The 17,879-nt window shown below is 30.6% G+C and overlaps 1 protein-coding gene across 3 annotated transcripts in view; it reads left to right on the forward strand.

Moving 5' to 3' along the window:
• Nucleotides 1–5,723: 5,723 nt before the first annotated feature.
• The window catches only part of LOC145973848 (uncharacterized), a 56,250-nt gene continuing 44,094 nt past the window's right edge, over nucleotides 5,724–17,879 (forward strand). The window contains exon 1 of one of the 3 annotated variants that reach the window (XM_083103448.1): nucleotides 5,724–6,736. The gene's annotated coding sequence lies outside the window, so the exon portion shown is untranslated. Of the gene's footprint in view, nucleotides 6,737–8,861; nucleotides 8,900–17,879 lie in introns of those variants that run through there. The other 2 variants (XM_083103449.1, XM_083103451.1) reach the window with 2 other exon arrangements.

Consider the following 17,879-nt stretch of genomic DNA (forward strand, 5'->3'; position numbering starts at 1 on the left):
GTATTAATATCCGTCTGAGATATACAGAATATAGTGTTTCAAAATAATTACATTGTGTCTAGACTTTCTACATCATGTGAAGGATATCATAATGATCAAAACCTGTCACTGCGCATTACTTATAAATGTGACAAAACGCGACAGTAAAATTATTTTAAATAATTAAAATTATTTTAAATACATCCGATGTATATAATTATCAATCATTCTTTTGTTTAAACTTAATTATTGGAATATAATTGATTATTATACAAATATTATTGAAGATATTGTAAATCCACACACAAATGTACATTTCATATTGTAAAAATTAATATTAAAATAATTGGGATTTATTTGATATTAATTGAAAGATATTTGAAATTCATTTTGATATTAATTGAAAGATATTACATATGTATAATTTTTTCAACTTAATTAAATAAATTGTAAACTATTTTCTCAATATTTATCTCAAATTCCTCTTGTAAAAGAATTTACAAAATTGACGTTTTTTTCATTTTTCATCATGGTTTTTTATTATTTTGATCTTGATTATTTATATTAATTTGAATGTACATTGCAGACGCATATTGCAAATTCATATATGATGAACAGCAGGCGCATTCCAAATGTTATTAACGCTTTGTACCGACTAACGGTGAAGGCCAATTAGAACGGTTTTACGTCGTTAATCATAAAAGTGGTTCGAGTTCAAGGTAGCCTTCTCTTAATTAATCGTAGGCGTTCTGTCAGCGCGATTTTCAAATCCAATTGTCCAGTCTATCTCTGGATATTGCGAGCACCAGGCTCCTTATATGTAAATGTGTTTTCTCCCTAAACCTTGGAGCAAATTGACACGACATAATGTCGACGTGGAATCAAGGAAAATTGATTGTCATTGATCGTTCACGTCCTGTTCGAATTCCAAGGCTGGAGAAACGTGGCGCACTCATATATATACATATACATATATAAGGATTAATAGATATTTATATTAAAGAATATAATTTTTATCTTTGTTACATTTTCTATAATTATGGACTTTTTTTTATTAAATTTGAGCTTTATCTTTTTTGAAAATAAAAATCGAAGCGCTTACAATTTTCACGTAATTAATGATTGACAATCATTTCTAATGAAATAAGTATACACATGACAAGAAAGAAAATACACATATGACGTACGTACACATACAAAATCAGATTTTTTAAATTCATTTCAAGCGGATTTTATTGTATATTTTTCTTTTCTAGAAAAATATGTAATATTATAAATTAGAAAGTATTATGATAGATAATGATTCTTCTTAATGATTATTTTTGCTAAGAAAAATATTTACTTCAAATTAATTTATATTTTTCAAATATTTAATATAATCTTCCTTACTTTAAATTTGACTCAACCTAGAATTTTCGAGAGAGAATCTTGTATTAATAATATATGTCTATAATAAGATATTTTATAATGACATAAGACAAATTTCTTTCCACAGATTTTATTCGACTTGGACGTACATCACGTACTCTAGAGAGACGGATGTTTTAACTAGTGATATACGATACAGATGATATCACGATGCTATATGCTTGCCAGATGTCGCAGATTTCACAGGTAACGAACGCTCATAGAAAAATTGCATACGACTAGTTAGCGAGAGATATTACATGAATTTTGCGAGATACTTTCGTTTAAGTTTACAATACGTAATACTTTTCGTATTCTCTATATCATCTTTCTGCTGATTACGCAGATGCACATCTAAACACATACGTGACTTTAAAAACAATTCGCAAGAATCATGATAACTATGATGGATAAATGATGTATTCAGAGGTTGCACAGGTGTAAAAATACAGATATCTTTCGTAAAAAGGATCTTTTAGTTTGCGAAATGTGATCGTGAGCAATTTCATCCATCTTTAAACACATATTTGAATCATCTAATTCACGTCATTTATTTCTCGTATGTAATTAATCTATTTTTATAAGAAGATAAATACATTCATAAATATACTTTTATATTTAGAGACAAAAAAATAATAATTATAAGTTATTTTCTTTATACTGGAAAAATAAAGAGACAAGGATATTCAATAATTACATAAACTGTCAATTTCGCAAATTCGAAATTCATAATTTTACGAAAATCATTCATCTTTCACAATAAATTGTTTAATCATTAACGAATACAGAATGTATATAAAATATTGTGAAATGTATGATATGAATGGCTCTAGAATACAATAATAATGAGATGTCATTTAGCGACTAATAGGAGGATATAATGAAGATGACGGATTTTTTGTACTGAATATGACTTCTCTTCTCTTTTAATGATATTAAACGATAATTTTCGCATTAGAATGTAAGAAACCAAAAAATCGCGTTATATAAACATTATGCTAAACGCAAATGATATATTAAAGCAGCTTAAATTGAAAGAAGATTTATGTCATTTTGCGCAAAAAAATTACCATTTTTGCAAGACTTTCGCGTACGGCATGTTCAGTGATTTTCTTATAGAAGACACCAAGAGAGAAAGAAGTATCTTTATCCTAATTATTGTTTTATTTTTAGGATACAGAAAGAATATTCTCTATATAATTTATCTATTTCATTTTATCATTTCATTTTATCTCTATTTCATCGCATAAATTACATGAATAAAAAAATGTATATGACTAAAATTAAAAAATTTTAAGCTATTCTATCGCTAATCTTCGATGCTAACATTGTTGAATTTTTTGAAATCATAAATCACGACATTAAAAATGTAAGTGATAAATCAGGTTGAAAGAAAGAAATATATTTCACTATTTCTGAGATACGCTATTTCTAAAGATAGGAAATCAAGTTTGAAATATATAAATATATAATTTGCGACTAATAAATCAATTTGCATTGTGTCAAAATTAAGTCTAAATTAATGAAAGCCTAGAAAAAGAAAGGAATAGAGTTGTTTCTTGAGAGGAATATTACATACAACGGACAATTATGCCAAAAAAGTATCAGGTAGGTACGCCATGTCATAATACTCGCTATTGTAGATCATTTCGATCACAATCGAGTAAGACATTCGAGGATCTATTGCTACTCTTTAAACTGTTTCTGGAACAAGTTTCGCAAGTGTATAATGAATAACGATCTTGTTAGGATACATTATCGTTGCGATAAATTGGAGATTTGACAAGTAAAATTATGATCTGTCTAATATCATTAATTATTCCTTATATTTAACGTAAACGTGATAGTTCCGAAAGAATCGAAACAGTTTTACGAACTAATCAAAGAAATGAAATTACTCTCTAATGCTTGCAATCAATCAATTATTTCTATATAACGAATAATAAACGAGTTCGTTTTTACGCTTTTCGATTACTTTTATATCAATTTATATTTGTAACAAAAGAGGAAATGGGAGATACTTTTAGTTATTATATTTCTAGAGAAATATTTGCACAATTCTTATTGCTTGCGACGCAATCACGGAAAAGGACAAAAAATTCGATTGAGAGTCGCAGCAAGGATTTTACCCCGTGCTTTATTCAGCTTTGAATTTTTTTTTTTTTTTTTTTTGAGAGACGTAAATGACAATCCTGTCGCACGTCACGGTTCGTCAGGTCGCCCAACCGGCAAAAGAGTCACATACTAATAACTGGAGCAAAGCAGTTGTGTAAGCCGGTGGGTGGCCGCCTTTCTCTGCGAAGCGGTTGCCAGGGTTTAACACTGCGACGTGATTTTCTGTGCTTACAATACGAAAGATTGGCGACGTGCTGACAGATTCGTGCCGATTAACGAATATTGTTGCGTTGAGATCTATAAATCTCAAGAGCGCCCTGATAAAAAATATTTTGCAACTCCGTCGTTGTCTAGATTTGCGACGTCTGATAATGAGATAAATTCGTATCAAGACAATGTTTCATTTAAATTTAACATTTGATATAAATTCTACATTTGAAAAAAAGCAGGGATATATAAATAAAGAAGCTTAATAAAAAAAAAAAGAGATTTTCTTGCAAAAATCCGATAATGAATGGAACATATGCAAATTTTATTAGGAAAAAAATTAAAATAAAAAATAAAAGTAAAATTTAAAAACAAAATTAAATTAATTAAGGTATTTTTATAGAAACGATTCAATGCAATGAAATGTAACAGACGGACAGACAAGAGTAAAAGGTTTGCAAGGAGTCGAGAACAACCAAGAAAAGTGCAGGGGAAAAGTGAGCTGGGCGACCTTCGCGACAATTCACTTACCTACCTTCTGTCTGATCCTTCGAATTCAGCTCGTACTTGCTCGTAACTGCTCGACTTTTCGTTAATGCCTTTTCTGCATCAAAAACCGATAATGGAAACAACTCCTGCAATCAATATCGAAAACATCTTGTAATTTCTTAAAAATTATTATTGGAATTATTAAATTGATTATATTTAAAAATAATGCAATGATGCGCTAAAAGTTGACATGTATTTTTTCGTTAATTTATCTTGAAGTCGTATATAAGAATTTATATATATGCTATATACAGATCATGACATATATAATAATTACTTAATGTTCTGTTAAAGATTACAGTTACTGTTAAAGAGACAGTTTACTGTAGCAATATGAAAAATTGATGATTTTTATAAATTTGAAGAATATTAGAAATTTATCTCTTTGGCGTTTTTTTTACATATATTTCTATTGATGTTTAAATGATGCTTAAACAGTATGTCAATATTTTTAAATTTTGAATTCTTAGCCTTTTTTGGTCAATATCAGCCTCTGCGTGAAACGTGTTAAAAAATGCATAAAAAATGTTCGATGATGTGACATAATGCTCCTTGTGTAATGAAGTCTCTGAAGTGAAGAAACTTGGTCTATATATAATTTTATTTTATATTTCGTAGGATGTCTTTTAAATATTGAATCTAATTTTATTTAAAAAATTGTGAAACATGACAAAGTAATATCATTTTAAAATTAGATATTTCAATTTTGCTGAAATTTTTTCATTTCTTAAAAGTATAATAAAAAAAATATTAATATTAGTTTTTTAAAATGCTATTTAAAGTCTTATAACTCTGTCAGTTTTGCGAATTTTTCAATAAAATTTGAAAGACATATTCTTCAGATATAAAAAAAATCAAATATAAAAAAATCGATTTTTTTGATTCTTTAAAGTAGACCGAATTTGTAAGAGATAGAATTTTGAAGAAATTATTATGAATTAATCACAATATTACAAAATGATTAAATGAATGAATGCGAGAGAATTGTCTGTTTTTCTGCTGCATTTTTCTTCGGCGTCGACAGAATGGTGATTAAGATTGTTGGGAATGAGCGTGCAATTTCGGCAAGATTTATCGAAAGTGATGTTAATATTTGGCATTTTCAACTTTACCTTTGAAACGATTATGCGACGGTTTTATCTTCTTTCGTTAGACATAATTATTATGCACAGCAATGTCTCGTAAATGATTTATGCTTTACATTCGCGCATAAAAATAAAAATAAAATTTGTGTGATGAAATTTGAATTAAAACAAAATATTAAAGTTGATATAAAATGTTTACGTATCAAAAGAAGACAACGTTCTTTCGTTAAATAAGATCTAATTTCAAAAAACATAATCTAATTTTTGCAAGATATTTTACTTTGTATAGAAAAAATTCAGATATATATTTTTTTAAATTAATGAAGAAAATTATGTCCTTCCAGGATTTTGTTTATCTAGTCGATAAACAAATCACGATATCGGAAGAGCCAAGATTCCGATGTACGAAAGAAGAGAAAGAAAGAGGGGATATCTTGTGCTAACAGAAGGGATAAGAAACCCATGCACGTACTCTTACAAGCGGTGCGACGACTTTAGTCTGACGATCGCTTCCACAGAGCGAGGTTGACTGAATCCGACATTAATCCCAGGATAGTCCGTCGGTGCCTTAGATCCTGGTGAGTGATTGGTGTAAAAACACAAAGAAAAAAGAATTCGACGGAGTGCTCCAAAAAATTTCGCGTCGCGATATATAAACATTAAATTTAAATTCTACTTCATAAAACAATTCGAAAAAAATCAGGTCGTAAAATTCGAAATTCGTAGTTTGACAAGAATATAAATTACATGTGTAAAATGTTTATAACGAAAGTATTGTAAACGGACTTTGAAACAAGGAAAAAATTTTTTTAAAATAATCTAGATTATATTAGTTTCCGGAAACACTGCAGCAAAAAGTCGAGGCTTTTTCCAACATTTTTTGTATTACGCAATAATTTACATAATAATTTATATTCCCATCGAATTCCGATACTCTCGCGAGAAGACATATCCCCAGTTTCCGCGGCACGTGGCGAGCTACTCCCTCTTCGCTTGATCTAGCAAAGTCTCGAGGAAGCCGCCGATTTCGCGAGCGTGTGCGTGGTGTGCAACTGGCAAGAGAAAGTGTGCTTGCTGTGTATCTTTCGGTTTTTCGGTGGATCGATTCGCGACGACGGAATCGATGATCGAGCGTCGTCAGCGACCTGCCTGACGATGAGAGGCTCGCGTTTTCTCAGGACAGCATGATTCTCGGCGCGTGCGATCGTCCGCGTGCATTAACATGCGCGAAGACACACGTGTTCGCGGGGACCGCTAGATCCTCCTGAAGAGGCTGCAAGGAAGAACTTGCCTGAAGAGAGATTGCCGCAAGAACGAAAGATCCTCTGGATCATCGAACGTGAGACGATCGAAGATCGATTGCGAGGACAGTTACTGGCCGCCGAACTATACAGGTTAGCCATTTGTTGTCCTTCTTATCTGAGATTCTTAGAAAATAATTAATTAAATGGATTATTTTGGTAGAAAACAAATTAATAAATTCAAAAATACGGATCAAACAAATTTTCCTTTGAATTGCGATTATTGAAAAATTTGAGGGGATTATTGAAAGACGGGAATTTATGATGAATTGTGTTTTCTAACAATTAAGAGAGCATACAAAGTACACCTGTCGTTTTGGAAGAAGCAATATTTCAAACTCTGAAAGATGAGAAATAGAATCATCTTCTATCTACAAATGATCATAATTCGATTCTTCATTAATCATGCTAGAATCGACGTTGATTGTATTTGTACTCTTTGGAAGATTATATTTTTTAGCCAAGTATATCGGCGACACACACACACATATATATATATTACATAACGACGGGTTGCATATGCAACATTATGTACGGCCCGTCACCTAGACGTAAACTGATTTCAACCAGTTCCTCCTATTTTTCTTCGACTCGAAATATCGGCTTTCACTGTACACAACTATAGACGCGCGCCTATAACTGCTCCGAAAAATTTAAATCACACTGTTACTTTTTTTTTCATTCTTCATTCATTGCTTGTTCCTTGTACATGCAAAATCCTCAGCATCACTTCATGAATGCATAAATTCTTTCTTCTATTTTTTGCGGCACGTACAATTTTTTTTTATAGTTTTCTCGTTTAAAATATATCATAAAATATATTATAAATATATTATAATATATTATTTTAAAATATATTATTTTAAAATATATTATTTGTCATACATTAAATGTATTATACAGGGTGAGTTTTAATGGTTGTGTCAATCTTTTTATCATACGGGAGATTACCGATCACAATTTTAATAAATTGATTGATACATAGATGTCAGTTAATTGAATTGACCGTAACGAAGGCCGAAATATAATGTGTACAATTAAAGCAAGTTAAAAGCTGAAATTATGTAGTGTGGATTTATTATTATTATTAAAGCTACGCATTTATTATTATTATTATTAAATATATATGTTATTATATTTATTATTATTATTATTATTATTTTACTGTGATTAAATTAGGGATTTATTATTATACATATTCGGTATATTAAAGCGGAAGAAATACATATTTAAAAATTCAATTCAAATTTAACACTTTAACGTTTTATGTAAAACTTTATTTCAAATTCCGCATTTATTTTTATGATAAATTTTTATTGTTTTATATGCTAAAAATATGCAGCAAAAAATTTTCTTCCTTCTTAAAATAAAATTACGCAATTGTTTCATAAGAATGTATTTCTTGTGGAACAATTGTGTGATTTTATTTCAAGACGGCAGAAATACTACATACCTTTAGCGTATAACAATAATAAAAATTTTTATCATAAAAATAAATGCGGAATTTGAAATAAAGTTTTACATAAAACGTTAAAGTGTTAAATTTGAACTGAATTTTTAAATATGTATTCTTACTGCTTTAATATATTAAATATGTATACGTAGCTTTAATAATAATAATAATAATAATAATAAATATAATAATATTTATATTTAATAATAATAATAATAATAATAATAATAATAATAATAATAATAATAATAATAAGTGCGTAGCTTTAACAATAATAATATATCCATACTATATAATTTCAGCTTTTCACTTACTTTAATTGTACACATTATATTTCGGCCTTCGATACGGTAGATCCAATTAACTGACATCTATGTATCGATCAATTTATTAAAATTGCGATCAGTAATCTCCCGCATGATAAAAAGATTGACACAACCATTAAAATTCACCCTGTATATTTGTCATACATTAAATGTATTATATTTGAGTAAAAGATTGATCTCCGAAATGCTATATATCAAGAGGCAAAGAAATGGTCTCAATTTGCAAACGGATACTGAACGTTTACCAGAAATTTATTTAAATATTGTCAACAACTTGCCAAAAATTTAACACAGTTTCTATCATAACAAATAGGTCTGCGACTTTGCGTATGTGTACATTTATACATTATTTGACTCTCTTTACCGTTTATATATAAGTCACATTTATCCGTTAAAGACGAGTCGATCTTTGTCTTCGCAGATGTTAAGTTGTCTTTATTCATCTCCTCGGCGCGTCATTATCTTCGATGCCTGGAAGTAAGTCTTATTTCCGTAGTTTTAACTTCTTATCTGTTTAACCTTTTAATTTTTATTTCTTGACTATATGTTCAGTTTATTTAGATCATTTTTAATAAATTGACATTAAAATAATTTCAATCTCGTAATTTTCATGTAATTCTTAGTACTTTTTTCTTTCTATGTTCATATTAGTCATATTATTTATTTAACTTATTTATAACTTATTTATTTATTTCTTTGACTTTATGTTCAGTTTATATTTAGATCATTTTTAATAAATTAACATTCCAATCTCATAATTTCATGTTTAATTTAGTACTTTTTCTTTCTTTGTTCATATTAATTACATTATTTATTTAACTTATTTTACTTTTGTCCTTTGTTTTTACGTAGGCATCGTCAAGATAATGAGATACCGAGACATTTATTATCGCTTTAAACAGCAACCTTTGTAACAGACTCCGATATAAAACACATTGTTATTATATTATCTTTTATTATATACTTTCGCGCTGAAGATGACCCAAAAATAGGGTCGAAACGTTCGCTATCCTCTCTTTGTATGCTTTAATATCAATATTTATTTGATTGTAATATAAATAAATGTGTTATAACATCGACACTAGACTCGTATTGCCATTATAACTGGTTTTTTAATTTTATATTTCGAGTCTTATATTTATTAATTTTTGTATATTATTTGTCAATATGTATATCATTTTCATTTGATTTTTTATGATAGAGAATATTATTGATAAATATTGATAAGTTAAACGAAATTATTGCTTAATTATTGACAAAGTAAATTCTTGAAACACCATAAAAAATGTCAAAAAATACGATTAAAGAAAGATGCAAATTAACATGTTATTGTACCCGATCGTTTTCTCTGTATTCGCCAATTTTCCGCAGTTAGAGACATTAATCTTTTCTTCCCATCGTCTGTAGAGCGAGAAAATCGACGGACGCGAGAAACTCACCGCATTTATCGTCGCAGTTATGTGTAGATGATAGGCAGTGGCCCAAATCGCCAAGTTTTGTGTCGAACTGATCTTAAATGATTTAATCCGTTCGCGTTCCATGTTTTTCTCTCTTTCTCTCTTTTTCTGTCCGCAATCAAATTTTTATTCTGAATAGGAAAAGCGCGATTGAAATATCATCGACACGATTAAGCTTGGAATTAATAACAGTTCAGGAACAATTTAATAAATATTAGGTTTATTAATTCAGGTTGAAAAATATTCGCTTATATCCTCTTCAAGATCCTTTAACATATATTTCTACGAGTTTTACTTTCGCCTTAAGATTACCTACTCTTACTTTAACATCGTTTAATCGATATCTCTTAATTAGCATACGTTCCGATTAGCATAATCTAGTACACTAGTCATTTTGATGTTTGGCTTTCGATTTTTAATTTTTGCCACTTCCTTTCGTTATATCGCTAATATTTCAGATGCGTCGAATTTCGCGATACTTCATATGATATATATAAAGTTTGTTTTTTAAAAATTAAGGGAAATAAATTTTCTTATTTATTTTCAATGCATCGAGCGTTTAATCGTTAATAAAAATTTACGCGAAAATTTGCGCGAGTTTATTTTGTCGCTAATTGAAAATCGCGAAGATCGCTTCCGCGATTCAATATATTTAGCTTTGTTTGTCGAATCTTGTTGATCGATTCTGACGTTTCCTGAAGCGCCGCAGGAAACTCTCTCACTTTCATTCGCACACGTGCTACGCATCACGCACTCCCCTACACGAGATACTCTACGCATACTGCATCTATACAATTTCTATTCCATCTCCGCGTGATTCCGATACGGAATTTCCAAGAGAGAAAATCTCTCTTCTTTCTACTCAACCACGCGAGTAGTTTCAGTCATTCTGGGTATTTATTGCACTTACAGTGATCAAAGAAATACGTGTAATATATTTTTCATAAATATAAGACAGATAGGGATCTTTGGCCGTGCATGCGATGCAGAGAAACAGCTGTAACGAAAACGATTCAGTTAATTAAAGAAATAAGTTAAATTACCGATAAGGTGGATAAGAATATGTTCTACGTCGCAAATTATAATCGCAATTATACGTGAAACTGTTATTACACGCTTTCTTTCAGACTTTTATAAAACCGCGAATTATCGTTGTTTAACTCTCATGAGCGACGATGTATCGCATTCCTACGAGGAATTCTCGACAGAGAGAAATATCCGTTTCACAGTAGCAGGATTTCCTGTCGTGTTTGAATAAGATATTTCGCGATCTAGGTCGAAGAAGCGTGCGCAGATTTATAGGCAATTTCTTGCCGTAATCTTGACGGTCGCAATAATCGATAGAAAGAATCAATGAGTCATCTCGTCCTCTCTGCTCGTTTCGCTCGAACCGATTAAAAGTATAAGAGAAGTAAAAGTCAAAATAAGAAGAAGAACTTTTCTTTCTTTATATATTATTTATTCCGCTGTTTATATCGTTTTCTCGTATAAATTAGACTGGTCAATCATATTATTGTGCCGGTAAATCTATTTTCCCAATCTTGCGATTGATTGCATTTTTTATCTCTTTCACGTCAATCACTCAAACGTCATCAAAATATTATACTTTTGAATAATTGTGGACATCATATTTTTTCCATTTTTTTATTCCAGTGAAACGAAACTGCGCCTTTGCGCTTTAATATTTAAACAGTTGACCGATTTATATAACAATTTCAGCGCTTGTTACATATGTGATTAATGTAATTTTTTTGAAGAATTTCGATGGCTTTAAAAGACCGCTTATCTCTAAAACGAAAGCCGGTTCCGTCCTTGCAACTATTACCGCTTGGCTATTTTTTTTTATTGACGCAACTGACCACCTCTGGCCATATCTGCTTGGCCGGGCAATACTTGAATTGATTCTATTTTCCCAATACGATATTTAAATTTTTAATCTAAACCGTTAATAACTGCCAATATTTTCCTATTGATACAGGAAAAATGTATAAGATATATAGGTGTCAGGGCAATCTCCTCCCAAAAAAGCTCTTGTAGCTTACCTCGAGAGCTTTTCAAAATACTATAATAAGCTTCGAACACATAAACACATAATTGCTTCGAAGAAAAAATATGTAATTTGCAATTAACAATTACATATTTTTTTTCGAACAATTATGTGTTTTCTTTACACCAATTGATTCCTCTCATTATTTTGTACATAAAAGTATCAAGGTAAGATAATCGAAAAATGAATATTTTACTAGATATTTTATGGTTTATGTAAAAATTAAGAAATTATTTCAAGCCTCATAACTCGAAAAGTACTCGATGAAAAAATATTTTATTATAGTGTTTTGAAAAGCTCTCGAGGTAAGCTACAAGAGGTTTTTTTTGGGAGGAGATTGCCCTGACACTCTGTATATATAAAACATCAAAAATTAGTTTTTCTATTTTTATTTTAAAGTTAAAAGTAATGAATCTATGAGTTTCTCGTTGTCGAATTTTTTGCGTAGAATCAAATATTTTTTTCAAAAACAAAGAGAAAGAACTAATGTGGCAAGAACGGGTGTTTAAGATACATACATATAGAAACGTTTTTGCACGAGATTCGATTTATGTAATACATCTCAAAGGAATGGTATGACGAATCGATAATTGCGTATCCGATTAAGATGTATCAGGAAAGCGACGCGAATACTATAGGATCATGCACTCGCCCTAATTTCGCAAATCTCATTTTGCACCGAGCCTCGCAATAAAATGCCGCTTTTTAAAACTTGTGTAACGCATCGCGCAGGAATTTCGCGGCCGCGATGGGGAAAGTGTTCATAAAGACGTTTTGCGCGAATTAAATTTCGCACTGATTTTCTTTAAGATTTATAAATATCGCTTAATTTTTCGAAGAGAGAAACTTTTCGCCTGTTCTTTTCAATTTTTTTTTACAAAACTTTTCTAAACACCATTTGTGACATCATAGTTCTTTTACAGACAAATATATATTTTTTATTCTTTACACTCTCTTTTTGTTATATGTATTTATACTCTAATTTACTTACATTCTAATTTTTTTTTAAATCTATCGAATCTACTGATATAAATTGATCTGATATAAATATGATATAAATCTGATATAAATTTCTGATATGAATTTTTTGTCATTGATAAAATTCACTTTATTCCATTTTCTTATAATGCGGGAAACAAATAGCGCATGAATAAAAAAATGAGAGATATCTTCCCTTGCAAATCGAACGACAATCTCTCTTCCGAGCCGTAAAAACTCAGTTAACTTCCTTTCGTTTTTCTCTCTCTCTCCGGACCATTTCTCCCTTTTGCTCGCGGTTTTTATCAATTGATCGGTGCACAATCGATAACTCTCTAACGATAATCGATACCGCGTTACGCAAGAGCGCCTTTGCGACACTACCCACGCGCGAAATGTATTGTTAATCCTTTCTCGAGTGTGCCGTATTACGAAAAGAACGTTACATAGCATTCGCGATTTTCCTATCTACTTGGCTGCTATCACTCTATTAACTCTATCGCGTTGTTTGCGCTCTGGACATAATGTGCAACGGACTATTGTTGAGACCAACACATTATCTTCAAGTGTGATCTCACAAGCTGTCATATTTCGTTTTAATTATAGCATTCCATCGATCTCACTCTTTTCTATCATTATTGCTGAGGTGCAGCAATATAATTTTATAAAATGTTGAAACTTTAAAACATCTATATTTTAAATTTAATAGAGAATAAAGAAAAAAATACATGAAACCTTAATGTAACTTTGAAGAATTCTAACAGAAAAAGCATTAAAAAATAAGAAATATTTATTATATCGTGAAAAAAACTGTCAATTACAACTTTCTGACCATAGTGTCGAAACGAAAGTTTATAAATTAATTCATAAATTAGAAAATTTATGAATTATCCGAGAATTTTATCCTAGAATCTTTTTCTATTCTTTTATTAATTAATCTTTGCAGCTTGCGAATGAAGCTTTTTCTGTACAAAGCCGTCTCCTTATTCTGTATTTTTAATGCAGACTTTAAAATTTATTTTTCAATAAAAATTATTTTTAATGTACCAATCGGCACGTCGGTTCTTTGATTACATTTTGCAATTTAACGGCTGTCGCGGAATTAAAGATTTATGCGTGCATCGTTACGTGTGGCGCGAATAAACGAAGGACATGCGACAGATAGATGCCATTGATGAGTTGTTGCTTTCGCAACGAGTTTGACCCTATTGCAAAATGTACCGAATAATCTAGCGTAACTATTTAGTCCTGACGTGCTTTATTCGGAGCTTCCTTATCTAGATCATCTCAAACTAGATTAAAAGTTTTCAAGATCCTTTCTTTCTTTAACAAATTATACATTTATGAAACTTTATTCAATGTGTATAAAATGTATGTATAATAGACACTCTAAAATTAATATTCTACTACATAATATTAAGAAGAATCTGAATTAGATATTTTTAACTTATAAATTAAGTAAAAAAATATATTAAAAATTATTCTTGCTAAAGAAATGTTTAAGGTATTAAATTAGCAAGATTAAACTGTTATATTTTTCTAAAAATATTGTGAAAAAACTTTTAATCACACATCATAATTTAAGCAAATATTTATAATAGATAAGAAATCTTAAAAAAAACTCGTCCCTTAAGGAATAAATAATTATGTTGAATTTTTTATTTTTTATTCGCTACGTTAAACATTCGCGTTTCGAAAGACTCCTAGTTTCGCGTGATCGACCGATACGAGATCAGATCTGATAAACATAAATGGACCGTTGGTTCTAGAGACAACTGTGCACGTTAAAATATGCCCATACACTTTCTTCGCACGTTTAGCTTTCGTCACGCTGGCCCGCTTGATATGGCATAGATCTATCATTATGTTTTCTAAGTATATTTTACGGCGATTATCTAAATAGCTTATTTTATCGAAATTATATATTCTAAATACGCTTTAAATTTCTGCTCACACCTGCTAAAAAGTTGTCTCATTCGCTTTGCTACCATTTTTTATAAATATTGTTAATGCGATGTATGATCAGGAGAGATTTATATTCGCGCAACATTAATTTTTACACGAGAAATATAATTTTAATACATAAATCATATATATATATATATATATATATATATATATATATATATACAGGGTGTCCCAAACTTAGCGAATCAGCCATTAATAGCAGATTCCTGAGATCATTTGGAGACGAAAATTCTAATACCAAAATGTTGAGGAAGACTTCATAAAAATGTTCAAACTACTGACTACTGTCGCATCGAAGACACAATCGCGTTCACTGCAGAATCCTATTTTTTATTTTATATTGATCTCTCTATCGATATTGATATCGCGCTGTACGCGGGCCCCTTGATGTGCTATGTCCCTGAGCACAGGAGAACGTAACGCGCCGATTGGTAATCTTTAATCTTTTGTAGCGCCGAAACTACATCTTTCTCAACATTTTGGTATTAAGATTTTCGTTTCCAAATGATCTCAGGAATCTACCATTAACGACTGATTCGTTAAGTCTGGGACACCCTGTATATGTGTGTGTGTAAGAGAAAAAGAAAAATATAATGTACATGGAAATGTATTCTTCACTTTAAAGTCGGTGCAGATAATTATGGCCATGTATGAAGGAAGTATTCATCCATAGTTTAACGGTCATTAAATTCGGCTTTCTTTCTCGTAGAGTTTCATGAATCTCTCTCGATCGTACTTTACTCATTCGCCGGTGATTTGTGTACGACGACGATAAATTGTTGGGATAGCATATAATAAGGATAATGAGATAGCGAGGTGCAGAGTACGATCGATAACGTAACGGTACTTTTTTACTTTCACGCTGACGATTGCGATCTTCGAATGGTCGTGGTCATCGTCGTGTAGGCCGCCGGGTCATTGGATAATGTCAAATTATTTTCGACGTCAAGCAACGTCCAAGGAAGAAATGGATTCGATTTAACGTCACGATAATTGCCAGTTGAAAATAGAAAGAGAATAAAGCAATGCTAATGTTACTGTAGTATCATTGTTGGAGCATGAACAGTCAATTATTCAGACGATACTTGATGCTGCTGAAAAACTTGATGATATATGAACTTTTTTATTCTGTTTTTTTTTTGCTTCTTCTCTTTTGCTTCTTGTAATTTCATAGAAAAATACAATTTATTTGTTTATTAATAAAATGTTAGACCACCATTTGCCTTTAATAGAGCTTCAATTCTTCTTGGAATAAAATTATGAAATTTTTGAATAATCTTCAGGAATATTTTGTCCCATTCTTTTATCAAAATATTTGTCAATTGCTTTAGAGATGTTGGAGTAGGAAATCTGCTTCTCACTTTCTTTTCCAAAATTGTTCATAGTGGTTCGATGATATTTAAATTGGATAATTGTACTGACTAGAGAAGAAATTCATTTTGATGCTCCAATCAAGATTGAATTTTTCTAGCTGTGTGTATGTTATTATCATGAAAAATGACATTATTTGAGAGAAGAATGGGACAATATTCTACTAGAGACTATTCAAAAATTGCATGATTTTATTCCAAGGAGAATTAAAGCTATATTAAAGACAAATGATGGCCCAATATCTTATTAATAAACAAATATAGTATTTATTTTTCAGGTATTCACATTATTTTGTCTACCCTGTAGATTCTCTACGGAAAGAAACGTCGATTGTTTAGAGACGAATTGGCGCCGATTCATCGAGGGCGGATGATAATCGCATCATTACGTGAACTCTGTCAACGTAATTACTGTCATTAGCAAATTTGCATAATGCGACATCTTCATCCGTTCTATTTTATTCATCCCACGTTGTTTATGGTCTGACGGGCGGATTATCGGCGCGATTATTAGCGCTGCAAATATTTCCGCGACGGGCTGTCGTACTTTCATTATGGCTTCGTTCCGCCGATTTCCCAATGATATAATCGGCGAATAGTGAAGGCGGTTATGATAAATTCTCCAGCGTTTAGAGTGCGTCTGAACGGAGAAGGAAACGCGCCGTAAAAATGCAGATTAATATGCACACGATTCGTTTACGTCACATATGCGGTGTAGGTGTAATGACGTAATAAAAGGACTCGCCGTGTCGGTTACTTTCCCGCATCGACTTCAACCCCTTCGCCATTTCATTGCGATCCGCTCGAAGGGCGTTTAGATTCTGCGAATCGCGAAAGTTTCTCGTTATGCATTCATTATCTATTCATAGCGCAGAAATTCCACGGCAAAAATATGCTATGATAATAAATTAAGCCATATGGCATGCTGGATTTAATCAGTACAATAAAATAATTCTAGAGATACAGTACCGATCAAAAGTATTGCATCACTTAAAGAAATAGGAAAGTTGTTACTTTAATGAATTTGTGAGATGAACTAGATAGTGGCGTTTGAAAAATGAGACTTATTAATCAAAAATCGTGGAGGTATTTGCAAGCATATTGAAATCAAATATTGGTAACAATTTTAGAGAAATTATCGTCAAGAATGCTAAGTGTACTCGTATGCGTAGCATTGGAAGCAAAGAAAGGTTATTTTGAAGAATTAAAAATTTAATATTTCTGCTATTACTTATTATGACTTTTATATTTTATTTAATATTTATTTTTTTTATTTTACATTTTATTTAATTTTTATATTTTTAATTTTAATTTTTAATTTTTAAAGCATTATATTTTTATATTAAAAATTATATGAAATAATAATAAAATATAACTTGATAATATTTATACAGGTTTTTGTTCATTAAAGTAACAATTTCCCTGCTTTTATAAGTAATGCAATACTTTTGAGCAGTACTATAATTAATCTATATATAATTATGACATAGATTATATATTTTTGTTTCGTATTATGATAGAAATTTTTGAAAGTATCCCTCATGTTGTGTACATGCAATATTTCTGTTATTATCTCATCCACCTGGGCCTTGATACTAAGGTAATCACTGTCACGGACTTAGCGGGATAAATGTCCC

The sequence above is a fragment of the Camponotus vicinus genome, unplaced genomic scaffold (genome assembly GCF_025532165.1).
Source record: "Camponotus vicinus isolate PSW18456_S1 unplaced genomic scaffold, iyCamVici1.0 SCAF_6, whole genome shotgun sequence".
Classification (NCBI taxonomy): Eukaryota; Metazoa; Arthropoda; class Insecta; order Hymenoptera; family Formicidae; genus Camponotus; species Camponotus vicinus.